General features: G+C 31.3%; 1 pseudogene; it reads right to left on the reverse strand.

The window, feature by feature from the left end:
* Positions 1-9281: 9281 nt before the first annotated feature.
* Positions 9282-10832, reverse strand: LOC148209299 (adenylate isopentenyltransferase pseudogene; annotated as a pseudogene).
* Positions 10833-13728: the final 2896 nt, after the last annotated feature.

Raw genomic sequence — 13728 nt, forward strand, 5'->3', positions numbered from 1 at the left:
TATTTTTACTTTGCAACAGTATGTGTATTCGGAAATTTCATAATACTAGGTTTTATTATATGGTCGCTTAGATTCCTGTTTTTCTCATATATAATTCTATAAAATAATATCGACATGATTTTACGTGAAATATTTTCAATACTATAAAGTATTGTTCAACATTTTTGTAATATATTAGAGATAACCAAATCTAAACCATTCTTAAACATTGATATATTTTAATGAAATGACGGTTCAATTACTTAACTTTCTTTTGAATTTTACTTGGTTTTATTATTATCATTTTCTTTTCTGATAACTAACCTATAATCTAAATTTTAAGACCTGCAGTCGAAGAAAAAGATATTATTATGTATGCGATTAGGTCACTCCGTTCTCAAGAAATCCTTTTTTTAACAACTGTATTTCTTTCTTTTCCTTTTTTGGTAGGACATATTCTCCTTACACTATATATAAATATACAGAACCATTTTATTTATATAAAAAAAAATAAAACAAATATAAAAACAAAACAATCATTTTTTTAGATATGTAGGGATAGAGATTGAACTTACAACTTTCTGACATGGATTAATGTATTTAACTATTTGAACTACCTTAAAATTGACAAATAAAAACACAGATCCTAATTTGAGATGTTCATCAATAGAAAATAGATGAAATTTTACTATTTTACACATCGATATTTAATTAAATAAATCAAAGTGGCAATTTACATTTACAAATTATTGTAAAAAATCCAAGATATCAAGAAATATTAAAATTGTAATACTAACCATCTATTCTTCCTTTTATTAATTCCTTAGTTATTTGACAATCTACAATATTATAATTATTGTTTCTTCGTTATTTAATAATCAAGAAATGTCTATTAATTATTTTCCTTATCAACACATAACCCTAGAAAAGCTCTTGAGATTTAATTTATCACAACATAAAATTTAGAAGGTATATTTTATTTTTTGGTGATTAACCAGACTATTGCTTTCTTGATTTTATTGATGTTCGAGTACTATTATTACATATTAACAATTAGAATATATATATTTTTACAATATAAAATGATTAACCAGATTTATATTTTTGTCTTTAAAGGATGGTATGGATAACCGTTGAATAAATGAGCATGCAACAACAATTTTCGACACCGATGCAATGTCCTACCTAATCCTCTCTGATAGTCAAGTTAGCAATTAGAGAAAGAGAGCAAAAAGCACCCTAGTAGTTTGTTGATATATTTTTCACTTACCTAGTGGTCGTAGTAGTATGTCTGTCTTATAAGCGCGGAAGGTCGATCGGAAGGATGCTTAGCACATGACATGGTGGGGATCGTATACGAGACTCTGGCGGGCCGTTAGGGGACGACATTCCTAATGCATGGTATTTGCTTTGTTCACTGTCACCTTATTCCTTTGCAGACTACTTGCAAGACGTGTCGCACCTCTCGTACACTATCGCAGGTATCAATGTCGCTCCCTTCCTTAGGTCATACACTTATGACAAATTTCGGTCCCACTGCCAACTGTTGTCGCTATGAGTGAGTGCAGACTGCTTGCAGGAGAATATATATATCACTAACGTTACTGTTAAGGATCCCACATTGAAAAGAAAATGGACCTTGCATAGTTTATAATAGACATGAACTACTCCTCTCATTACCAATTGGTTTTGAGATGGAAATCCATGAATCTTGATAGTTACTTTTGCTTAATTTAAATATTTTTATGATCAACTATTTCTATAGATACCTTCATAAAATGATGTTCATCAATACTTTGATGGACACAGATATTAAACTCTTTAATGATAACTATTTTTTATATTTGAATGGTAATATTTTTGTTTCTTGTTTCTAAATTTTAATTTTATTGAGTTACTCACACATTTGACCACATAAGTTTTCATATTTCTATTTTGTTTAGAAATATTTCAACACTGCATAGAATTTTGAAAGAAGGCGCAAAATCAAGTTTTTTATTTTTTATTCCCATTTCAATTCCTAAAACATAAACAAAAATATTTTTTTATCATTCTTGACTAATAAAAGGTATAATAAATATTAAAAGGTAGTAATAACATAAAAATTTAATTAAAAAATTATTTTTATACAAAACTTTTACTTTTTAAATTGAAAATTTACTGTTTGCTTCTTTCTAAAAAAATTAAAAAAACAACAAATATTTACCGAATACAATTATATTATTTTATTAGAAAAATAAGAAACGAAAACATTAACACAGATTTAAAATTACTCCTCGATATGAGAGGCAGCTGGATAAGTATCCTACGTGTTGGAACGGGGAGATTTGAATTAAAATAATAAATTTCAAAATAGAAGAAAGTCTGAAAAAGGGATGGACTTGCATATAAATAAATGAACTTTTTTTTGACATAACATGTAAATAAATAATTAATTGGAGGTTTGTATAGAAACAGTGCATGAGCTTAAATCTTGGTCATTTTCGAAAATAAATAAAACGAAAGAAAGAAACCCTGGTCAGACCCGCATGGTTGACTTTCAACCAAACAGAACAATATGCGAATATACATGCAACAAAATACCATAATACCTTTTCAAAAAAAAATAATAATAATAAATAATATCATAAACATAATACGTGCATACAAAAGTCAAAGTCTTTGTTCCAATAATTTAATTTCAATTTCTATCTTTAATCTTTGCAATCCGACAATGGCAACCGAAGCATCTATAAATTCTACCTTCTTGTCGTTACTCCCAACAAACTTTAAATTACACATCTTTCTCCTTAAAATTAAATTAACTTTAATATATGATTTTACCAATAAAGCATGTAATTTCTTTTACATCTCGGACTGTCTAGAATCTCATAATACAAGGTTGAATTGAAAATTCACGCGCAATACAAAAATTTTCAAAATAACAAAATTCTTAAATGATAATTTTGACGACAAAATTAAATTAACAATAAGAAGTATTTAAAGATAAATATTTTCGTACAAAAGTTTTTTCTCTCTTGAAAGTCAACCGCCACCTGAGCTAATTAAAAACATGGAAAATGACGCGTTGTTATTTGAAACGAAATTTTGGAAACCTAAAAAAGTCAACTCCTAGTATTTAGAAACCATGAGTCTTGGGTAAGGTTAAAGAGATACCGAAATTGACATAATTTTTTTTTCTATTTTCAGAATTTAAATATTTAGGATTGCATATGATTTTTCAACTTTGATTAATGGGAAAACCCCAAGCTAATTTAAGTCGTGATGAAAAGATAAACAAATTGTTTAGTTTATTTGTCACGGCATCCCATTTTTTATTACCAAGTTTCACATTAACTAGCCATCATCAACCCTTAAAAAATGTTTCAGATTAATTATATAGTCTATTTTAATCTAGGTTAAAAAAATATATTTAATCATGCACTTTTTAATGTAACGATGTAGTTTTTAAATTTTTAAAAGTAATGATTTAATACTTGAACCGTAATAATTTAGTCTTTATCTTTAAAATTTTGTTAGAATTTAATACAAATATATGTGGTATGACAACTAATATGCCACGTGGACAGGCCTTAAAAAAAAAGAATGTGTCTCCCTATCCCCTCATCTCCCAATCTCCAAGCTTACAACCGACCACCAGCTTCACCGTCCAACTGTCGGAGATTTGGAGATGAGTGCCTGGCAAGACTTAATTCCGGCCAAATTTGGGCCGGATTTTAGTCCTCAATCGAAGTCGAAAGCTAAAATGAAGAAATTCCATTTTTGCAATCTCCAAGATGGCTTTCTTTTGAATTTATATTACATGGAAACCAAACCCACACATTGTAGTAGTGGATGAAAAGGGAGGATAGTCAATGATATTCTCGAGAATTAAAAAAAAAAACGAGGAGTGAAGTGAGGATTTGGGCCACACAAAAATCGATTTTCAAAATCTAAATTGTAATGTTGTGCATTTTGATTTATAATCTAGGCATAAGAATCCTATATGGTTGTTTGCTTGAGGAATTAATTTTAACGGAGACGTGGAAGTCAAATTGTTAAGAGAAAAGAGATTTTGTTCCTTTTGGCTTTCGACTTTGAGAACCAATATCGAGCCTCAATTTTGTCTTGACTTACGTCTTGCCAGACACTCATCTTCAGATCTCCGGCAGCCGGACGGTTAAGTTGTTGGTCGATCTCGTAAGGGTGGGCGGTGGGTACTGGAAGATGAGACTCGTAATAGGGACTGGGAAACATGTCATTGGTTCCTTTTTTGTATTTTTTTTCCCTTTTTTAGCCAAGCGGCATCCTAATTAGCATCCAACATCACATTTCTATTAAATCCTAACCGAAACTTAATGGTAACAACTTAATTATTACTAATTTAAAAGTTCAGAGATCAAATCATTATTTCAGTGACTAAATCGTTAACTTTCACGGACTAAATGTATTTTTTAACTTTTAATTTAAGAAAGGAAACAATGTCAGGTAAATCCAAACGATTCTGTTTTTTTAATTTTTAAGTCCATTTATTAGTAAATTATATACATTCATTTTATCCGGTTCTTCAACATGTGTAATATATTATTGTTTGTTGAGAATATATAATATTTTGTATGTTATTATATCTAATAAATTCCTTTTAAGTTATTTGTCTCGATATTTTCTTTTATAAAAATGAAGAAAATGTTGAAACCATCAAATAAATGATGCGAGATCTTTACGACACTAATTCGGAGACACGTATTTCGCGCGCTAATTAGAATTGGGCCGGAGACAGTTAGCTATTTTGGTCCATAAGTATTGGGCCAGAACCAATCGGCTATCTGGTCCATAAGAATTGTGCCCAATTGCTAACTGCCTACAGCCCAGTTAAATGTCAGAGAGATCTCCAATAATTACTTTCTAAAATGACATTTTTGCCCTTCTTTGTATCTATAAATGACTCTTTTTTTTTTTTGAAATGGTATCTATAAATGACATTAAATGTTAATGAGTTAAAGTATGATACTAATTCAGTATATCACTGATGTGCTCAAAAAAAAAAAAATCAGTATATCACTAATTATATGTTGAATATTCAAATTGTAATTTTGTTTATGTTTCAATTAACCTTATGTTAAATTCTTATTCTTAGAATAATTCTGTTTAACGTTTTCAAATTCACGAAATGAAGTGAACATTGTTTGAAAGTTTTGTTTTTTATAACTATTTTTCAATTCTGTAATCCAAAAAGTAAAAATTATGAAAATAGTATTTTAATAGTTGGAGCGTTTTCAAATTTTTAATTTCAAACTTAATACAGAATTACATTAACATAGATAAAAAGTTTGATAAATATACTATTTTATATTACATACTAATTTCTTTTTTGTTAAAATTAAACGTATAAAATATATAATATTGAAATATAATAATTCTACCAAATTTATAACATATATGCTAATTAGTTAATTAATATTATTTTATACTAAGCTAGAGATACAATTTACAAATATATTAAATATATTGAAGAATTTTTTAAACTGACATTCAAGTTGCCTCTCTTGTTGTGGGCTTTGTCCCCTTTCCTATGGGCCGAGCGGTTGGCTAATAAAAATATTGGAGAAAATAAAAGAGAAAAAGAAAAGCATATTATTCCTAGAACAAACAAGAACGAAGAATCCACTCTGCTTCAAATTTAATCGAAAAGTCGATTCTATGACAAGACCCTTCGATAAACTTACTTCACGCACGTGTGTGTGTATACAATGGAACATTTCTATTTTCTCTATTTTGAATTTCTTCCTATGTAAAGATTTTCAAAAGAAAAATATATCTTAATAACTTGCGTAAAAATACTTACGCTACATAGTTCTACTCTTGACTACGTTTTATTTTATAAGATTGATACAAATTTGGTAACACCAATGTATATACATATATAGGTATATATATCTCATATTATAGAGATGAATGAGGTGCAATAGCAATAGCATAGTTGTTTAATTAAATTAAATAAGACAAGCAGGAATTAAAAAGGAAAAAAAAAACAAGTAATTAGGGGACTATATATATGGTCTATAATAGAGTGAGAGGGAGGAAGTAGTGAAACTGAAGCCGCAGGACAGAGCCGGCTGCCGGCCACTGGCAGTGAACACACAGAATTAAAAATAAAAAGAAAAAGGGAAATTTGTTATATTAATTTATAGGATCATGCGCAGGAAGCCGCACGCGCACTGACGCTGCGAAGGAAGGCCATCTGAGTCGCGACAGGACAGGGCCTTTCCTCTGTTCCAGTTTCTGCCAATAACCCTAATTTTTAATTTTCTTGTTTTTATTAATTTCGTACTTCGGTTATTGTTGTTTTATAATATTTTTAATTCCTCCGAACAACATTCTCCGAGACCAGGCATGTCCACGACTACTGCCGCTTAATTCCCACTTCCACTCTTCTAAAATCATGCGCGTATGCTAAATGCAATCACTGTCTGTTCTGTTCTTTGGGCTTATGATAATTTTTTATCGGGTGGGCTGCAGCTGCCTTTCTTTTTCTTTTGCAAGTATTCTGGCTTCCTTAAAAGCCAGCTGCTACCTCCTGCTTCGAACTCTGTACATTGTACTTGGAAACTTTATAAGGCCTCCTACTCTTTTCATGATACACACATAAGGCAAAATACAAAAACCCTTTCACCAAAATCAGTTGACAAGAAGTAAGAGAAGTAATTATACTTTCCAGGGCCTCAGCTATATGGATAATATAATATATAATATACAAAACATTTAGGTAGGGAGGATTTATCTCTCTTGAAAAATTGACAAGTTCAAATATTCTAGAGTGGTTGGTTCAAGATAAGTCAGGATCTAATTAAATCTTTTTCATAAAAATAGTATGACCTAGGGCCCTTGAATGTGTCCTTTTCATTAGCTTTTATGGATGAGAAAAAATGTTAAGATTTTGTTAATCTCATACACTAGCTACTCAAACACAACTCGCCTTTGATTATCACAAAAGAAAACGTAGACAATATTTCTTTTTTTTTTTAATACAACAATATATGAGAATGGAGATTCAAATTCACAATCTTTTAATCGGAGATAGATACACCCTAACTAGTGGAGCTATGTTCAAGTTTATATATATATATATATTATAGAATAACCAAATTTTATATTTATACAATCTTTAAATTTTAGGTAGAGTTAAAACGAAAACTTTAAGATATCAAGTATTTTATATAAAGCGAATATCAAGTATGTATAAACAGTGCTTACTTGGAACCCAAGCAACAAATTAGCCTAATACTACATAAATAGAAGCGTTGAAACCTATCTCTTAGGACACACACTTCCTATTAATTACAAGCCCACATTTTAAATGTACCTACATTTAAACTATATGCTACACCAAAGACCAAACTCAAGTTTCTAAAACCCTAGTTTCCAAAAACCTAGATTTTAAAAAACCATGGGCTAAACATAAACACATTCACTTTGTTTCTATATTGGGAATAGGAAAACATGCGCATGTCTCAAACAAGACACATTCATTATCGGCACATTTTTTTTTTCTCTTAAAAATAATACACATGGTTCAATACTACATCTTGGGTTAGTTCAAGAACTTGAAATCAAATAGAATGGAAGAAGTGGACACGCGAATTAATTAAGCTCAACAATTATATATGATATGGGGTCCCCAAATCAATAATTCTAGATTATTTCCCATGTTGTGCTGTACGATTGCATATCTTGTTGAACTACAAATTAAATTTGAAATGGATAGATATACGCATATGATTAATTAAGATTTAAGAGGCCAAATAATTTGATTTGTAGCTTAAATGTCCCTTTCAAAAACATGGTATATAAGAGAGCAAATGATTGGAATTTTTGGAAGGCCATTGATGACCGATTAGGATTGCTGTTTTGGAATGAACATGTAGAGCTTCCTAAAACGAAGAAAGGAGGAAGAAGGATGGAGTAACAGGAAACATGAAAATGAAAGAAAACTGTATAACATCTACCTAGGCTTGGTCTTACATCAATTTTAGCTCATTTAGTTTGGTCCCCATTTATATGACATTTACCCAACCAGAGAAATTTTTTGGATTTTGGCCATCTTTTTCTTATGTCTTGAATCGATGCATCTCATAATTTTCTTTTCAATTATGGTTATGTCTTAAAAACCCTTGAAATTTCGTACAATAACATTGAAACTCAACTCATCAATTCATTAGGTCAAACATGATCAATTCAAGTTACTTGTTTTAGTTCTCTAACCATACTCGTCAAATCTGGAAATCACAAGGAAACTCTAATATGAATTTGTTTTTATTACCCGGGGTCGGCAGCTTTGGACCTTTTTGACCCTATATCTGGGGTATGCACACTGTGCCCATACTCGTACATACACAAGAGGTTATTGTTTAGTTAAGTTGCATTCATTAAAAATATTGCTTGAAGGTCCAAACCACCCGGCTATCTTTTGAGACAAGAAAACTGTAGTATTTACCTCACAAATAGGGATGTGAGAGTTGGATCTCTATTATTTTTCTAAAAAAAAGATGGATGAATGTGTTAATCACCCAAAGTATATATAATTGTTTTGTAAAATTGAGGAAAAAAAACTTATTTTTTAAAGAAAAAATTTAAAATTAAAGTTGTGAAATAAATCTTTTCGCTACAGTTAGACTGAAATATTGTTTTAATATGATCGTTATGATTATCCGTCAACTCACCTCAATTGAATTATTTGAAGTAATAATTAATTGAGAATACCAAAATTGTCACGATTAGTATTGATAGTTTTAAATTAATTATAGCTTGTCTTATCCATGTGCTTAGTTTGTTATGATGTTGTTAATTTGTGTTAGGATCGATGCAATTGAATGAGACTTTCTGTTTCCCTTTAGCGCTGTTCAAGTTTTACTTCTTTTTTTTTTATTTAACTAAAAATTAGTTTTTGATATTGTTTGTTCAAAAGGGAGGTAAATTTACTAAATAAAGAAATGATATTTTTAACCATATTTAGAAAGCATTACTTTGAATTTGCATCCAATAACATAAAAACATTATCAATTGATATTTCTGGCTAATATTCAACTACCAATTTCAAAAAAAAAAAAAAAAAAAATCAACTACAGGCAGGAGTTTAGTATTGACTTAGAATTTTTTTCTTGAAAATTCAAATTTACAACCTACCAAAAAAACTTTCAACTTTTATTATCGTTTGATTTTTTAAATTCAACAAATATACGGTGTTGTTCAAACTTTAAACTTAAAAAACATAATGTGTAGTACTAAATGATAAAAAAGAATAATCAAACTTGATCTGTAACTTTCGATTATAAAAAGAAATGAACTAACGAGCATAGTTCAACAGTAATTAATATATATTTACAACTAATAAGTCGTAAATTCAATCAACCACCCAATACTAAAAAAAAATATATAAAAAATATTAAATCGATTACACATAACCTGAACCGCTTCATTTATTTAATGTACTGCTTTCCATCAGAGGAATCCGAGAGGGAGAGAAGAAGGATGATGTTTTTAATTTAAAAAAATAATAAATATTTTCCTATCTTGAATATTGGGTATGATCTGTTGGAATTATTTTGGCAAACCTTCACTCGCTCACTGAAAACAATTCTCCGCCAGAAAATCCATCCGCCGTCGCCGATCTGAAACCTCCGCCTCCGAAGACCTTCCCGGGGACAATGCGAGGAAGCACAAATATTAATTATTACTTTTTATTACAACCTACAATGAAATAACAAATTAAATTAATTTATTATATTTATATTTTGCTACTCCTCCAAGAAGCGCTTTACAATCCTGAAACTGGGCTCCAAAACCTGCTCCTCCCATATCGCCGCCCGGTTCCTCCCGGTTCCCGGTTCGACCACCGCTCTAAACGCCTCCGTGGCATTAAAAACGTTAATATCCCACCCCGCCCGCTTCAGTTTCAAAATCTTCCCGATTTGCCTCTCCGCCAGAACATGCGTGTTCCTCTTAATCGCCACCACCGCTTCTTCAAACGCTTCCTTACAAATAATATTATTTTTATTGGGCGGCAATTTTTTGAAGTACTTGTCGAACTCCGGCACTCCAATGGCCTTGCGTATCCCGATATACGGCGCCGTTTCTGCCACGTCGGGGTTGTAAAACTCGGCCAATTCCTGGAACATCCCGAGGTCGAGCATGTCGTCGACTCTGACGGACAGGTATTCTGACAGAACTGGAAACGCGACGTCGAGCCAGAGGAAGCAGCAGCGGTAACGCAAATCGCGTGAGATATTGGAGAATGGGAAGTTGGGGCGGAATACGTCGTCGTTTGGGTGGAAGTGGTTGACGAGCAATGCGTGAATGAAGGAATTGGACCCACCTACGAGGATGGGGAGTTTGTTGCGGGAGGCTATGTTGGAGACGACATTGTCGGCGTGGGTTCGGAAGTGGAGGGGCGTGAATTCCCGGTCGGGGGAATGGTAGTGGCCGAGGAGGTGGTGCGGAACGTCATGTCGTTCGTGGAGGGGAATCTTGTTGGTGGTTATGTCTAGGCCTTTGTAGACCTGCATTTTGTCGGAGTTGATGATTTCGGCCCCGAAACGAGTCGCCAGTTGGACGGAGAGGCCGGATTTGCCGCATCCGGTGGCGCCCATTATCACGAGAATCTTCTTCTTCTTGTCTTCGGAGACGGCGGCGGAGATGGGGCATTGGCGGCGGCGGCGGCGGGAGAGGGGAAAATGGTGGAGGGAGATTTTAGAGGAGTAATAGAAAGAGGAGGAAGAGGAAGCGATTGGAGAATAAGGGAGTGTCATAAAGATTATTCAATCAAAATTCCCTCTCTCTGTTTTTCAACTTTGCTGGGCGGGGGATCTCCTTATAAATTTGTATGCTTTCCAGGGCCCACTCCACCACTTTTATTTTTTATTTTTTATTTTTTTAATACCATTTGGAGAGATATTTGAAATGCGTTGGTTGAATTATGTATCTATTTCTTAGTCAAATTTAATTTTCTCCATTTGGTATTAATTAATACAGTGGGTTAATTTCTCCACCTGGGTATAGTCAGTAATCGTCTAGAAATTTATCCTTTCTTTTTAAAACATGGGTCTAATTTATGCATAAGTACTCCTACTTATGGCCATCGTCGCCCAGTGGGATGTCAATAAATTTATGAACGAAATTTGAAAAAAAAAAACAAAGATAAGTGATTTTTTTTTAATTTAATGTTTTTGTTGTAAATTTGGAATTGTGTTTGAGAAATTTTAAATATGCTTCGTTCATTGATTACATTTATAAATAAATTCGGAAATTTTAATTTCACTTTAGATGCTATTAAAAAATAGAAAAAAAAACTCAGGTTGGTAATTAACAGTAGGTTTAGGTTATTCGTTAAAAAAACAAAGGCATAACATTTACTTTATCTAAAGTTTTTAATATTTTTAGAACTTTTTAAAGCTATTTAAAAATTTTTTTGGAGACATATCTTTTGTTGTTCCTTTTCTTTATATATATAATATTCTATATATTTATTTAAAAATGAAATAAATATAAAATAAGTTAGTCTAAGAAAATGATTAGAAAATGTATATCAAAATAAAATAACATAATAATTTTTATAATAAAAATTTATATATGAAATTATCCCATCGAATAAAATTCTACACGTTGTTACGGCTATATTTCATTTTTTTTAAATATAAAAATATATATTTGAACCATTACATTTTGTATCTTGAAATCATATTAATCCTTATAACATTATACCAATTTAAGCTATCCAGGACCAAAAAAAAAAAAAAAAAACTTACACTATTTTATAAATTAGAGATTCAAATCTTCCATTCTTAATGGGTAATGTTATAATATTTTTTTATAAAAAAAAAAACTAAAACTAATTATCATGATGTTTCTCCTTTTCAAAAATTAATTATGAATTATTGTTATTATTATTATTATTTTGACACCATTGCCCCTAATGTTGTAAGCCTCTTGGAGTCATGAAAGGAAGAACGAGACCATATATGAGGATAGTATAAAACGCCAACGGAAGTATACATAATACATAATATTATAATTCACTTTTGATTACTGCGGAACTTCCACCTATATAAATTTCAACAGTCAAATTCTTTTAAATCATTTTATTTAAATATCACTAAAATAATCGTTTCATGGAACCTACACAAGTCATGATTTTTTCCTCCTATATTCCTTACATGGTAATGGTTTAGCTAAAAATTAATGTGTTTTTTAAATCAAAATTTAATATTTATATTATACTTAACTAACCTCAATTCCAACATGCGAACAACTAAAGTCGTAAATTTAAAGTAAATAGATATAATTAATTAAATACTACATTTTCTCATTGTATACTTTTTGGTGATGGTGAAATTCGGAAGTTCCACGTGTCCTTCAGATGAGTAACCTTCGAACGAATGAACCTCCAACAATGAGTCTTCATACCGGTGTGATGACTCGCCTAATATTTCCCAACGATCAAGTTAAAAATCACAAAAGGAGAGAAATAATGGTAAGCACCCTCGTAGATTTAGTGACAGATATTTCACTTACTATGTGATCGTGGTTTTCTACATTCCTTTTATAGGTGTTGGAGTCGATGAGGGAGTATTCCGATGTGCGGCATTATAGGGTCCACTTACGTAAGAGCTCTAATGGACTATTCGGAAACATTTCCAGCAGTTGAGAATCCATATAAGTGAATTAAATTTATCCAATCCATCCTTTTGGGTTGAATGGTAGTTTATTCATTCTTAACATGTTATCACCTTGTACGTGTCTACCAATGTCGTTGGTTGTACATCCATGATAGATTTGGTTCTCACTACCACATATCAGTACTCGAGTCTCACACGTTTTCGGATCGATTTCCACCCTCAACAGTTGTTTTAAAAACCTACATTTCCATTTTAAGTTATAAAAAAGATTCATGAACAAAATGTAATAGGAAATTAATAATCAAAGTAATTATTTATCTAATATAGTTGAATAGAAGGGGAAAAACAACCCTTTTTGTTGTAGCAAATAACCAAGATTTAATTTTAGCGAACAAAAATGGATTTGCAAAAAAGGTTCTTATTTTCCATTTTGTAAAATTGAAGTGATGCATGTTGGGGATAATTGCCAAACTACCCAAAGAATTCGTGAGAAAAATCCGATTTACAATAATTATGCATTATAACCAAGTTGCAAAAAGAATAATTATTTGCACTGATATTCATGACAACATTAATTACTTTTTTCAACACCCGGTTAATTAAATGATGGAGTAGCCAAACACTTATGACTTTGTGCACAAGAAAATAGTTGCAATAAACGGATAATAAAAAATAAAAAATGAATAAAATGTTGAAACTCTCCAAAATCAAATTTTAAATAATAAAATTAGAAATTAATTAAAACCATTACCAAACAAATGAGTTTAAGTGGGATTTAGCCACTCAGTCCAAACACGCCCTATAAAAAAAAATAGGACGAGTGCCGAGTGGCCTCCTTAAATAGGCACAGAGCCTCAACCCATTGTGTATATTTCCGATGTGGGATGTGTACCACCCGCCCCGACACTTTTCTTAAAAAGATATCAGGCTTGTTCCCGTCAATTTTTTTTTATTCATCATCTAATTCTACTGTATTTGGTTGTCAAAAAATATGAAATTTAGAGAAAGGTTGGAAAAATTTAGAAAACAAAAATGATACCGAAGGAATTAGTGTTGTGAATGTTGTATAGCATGGGGATCGGGAAAAAGGTGGGTGTCG

Source organism: Momordica charantia, assembly GCF_013281855.1.
Source record: "Momordica charantia cultivar OHB3-1 chromosome 9 unlocalized genomic scaffold, Mcharantia_2.0 BLBB01000009.1, whole genome shotgun sequence".
In the NCBI taxonomy this organism is placed as follows: Eukaryota; Viridiplantae; Streptophyta; class Magnoliopsida; order Cucurbitales; family Cucurbitaceae; genus Momordica; species Momordica charantia.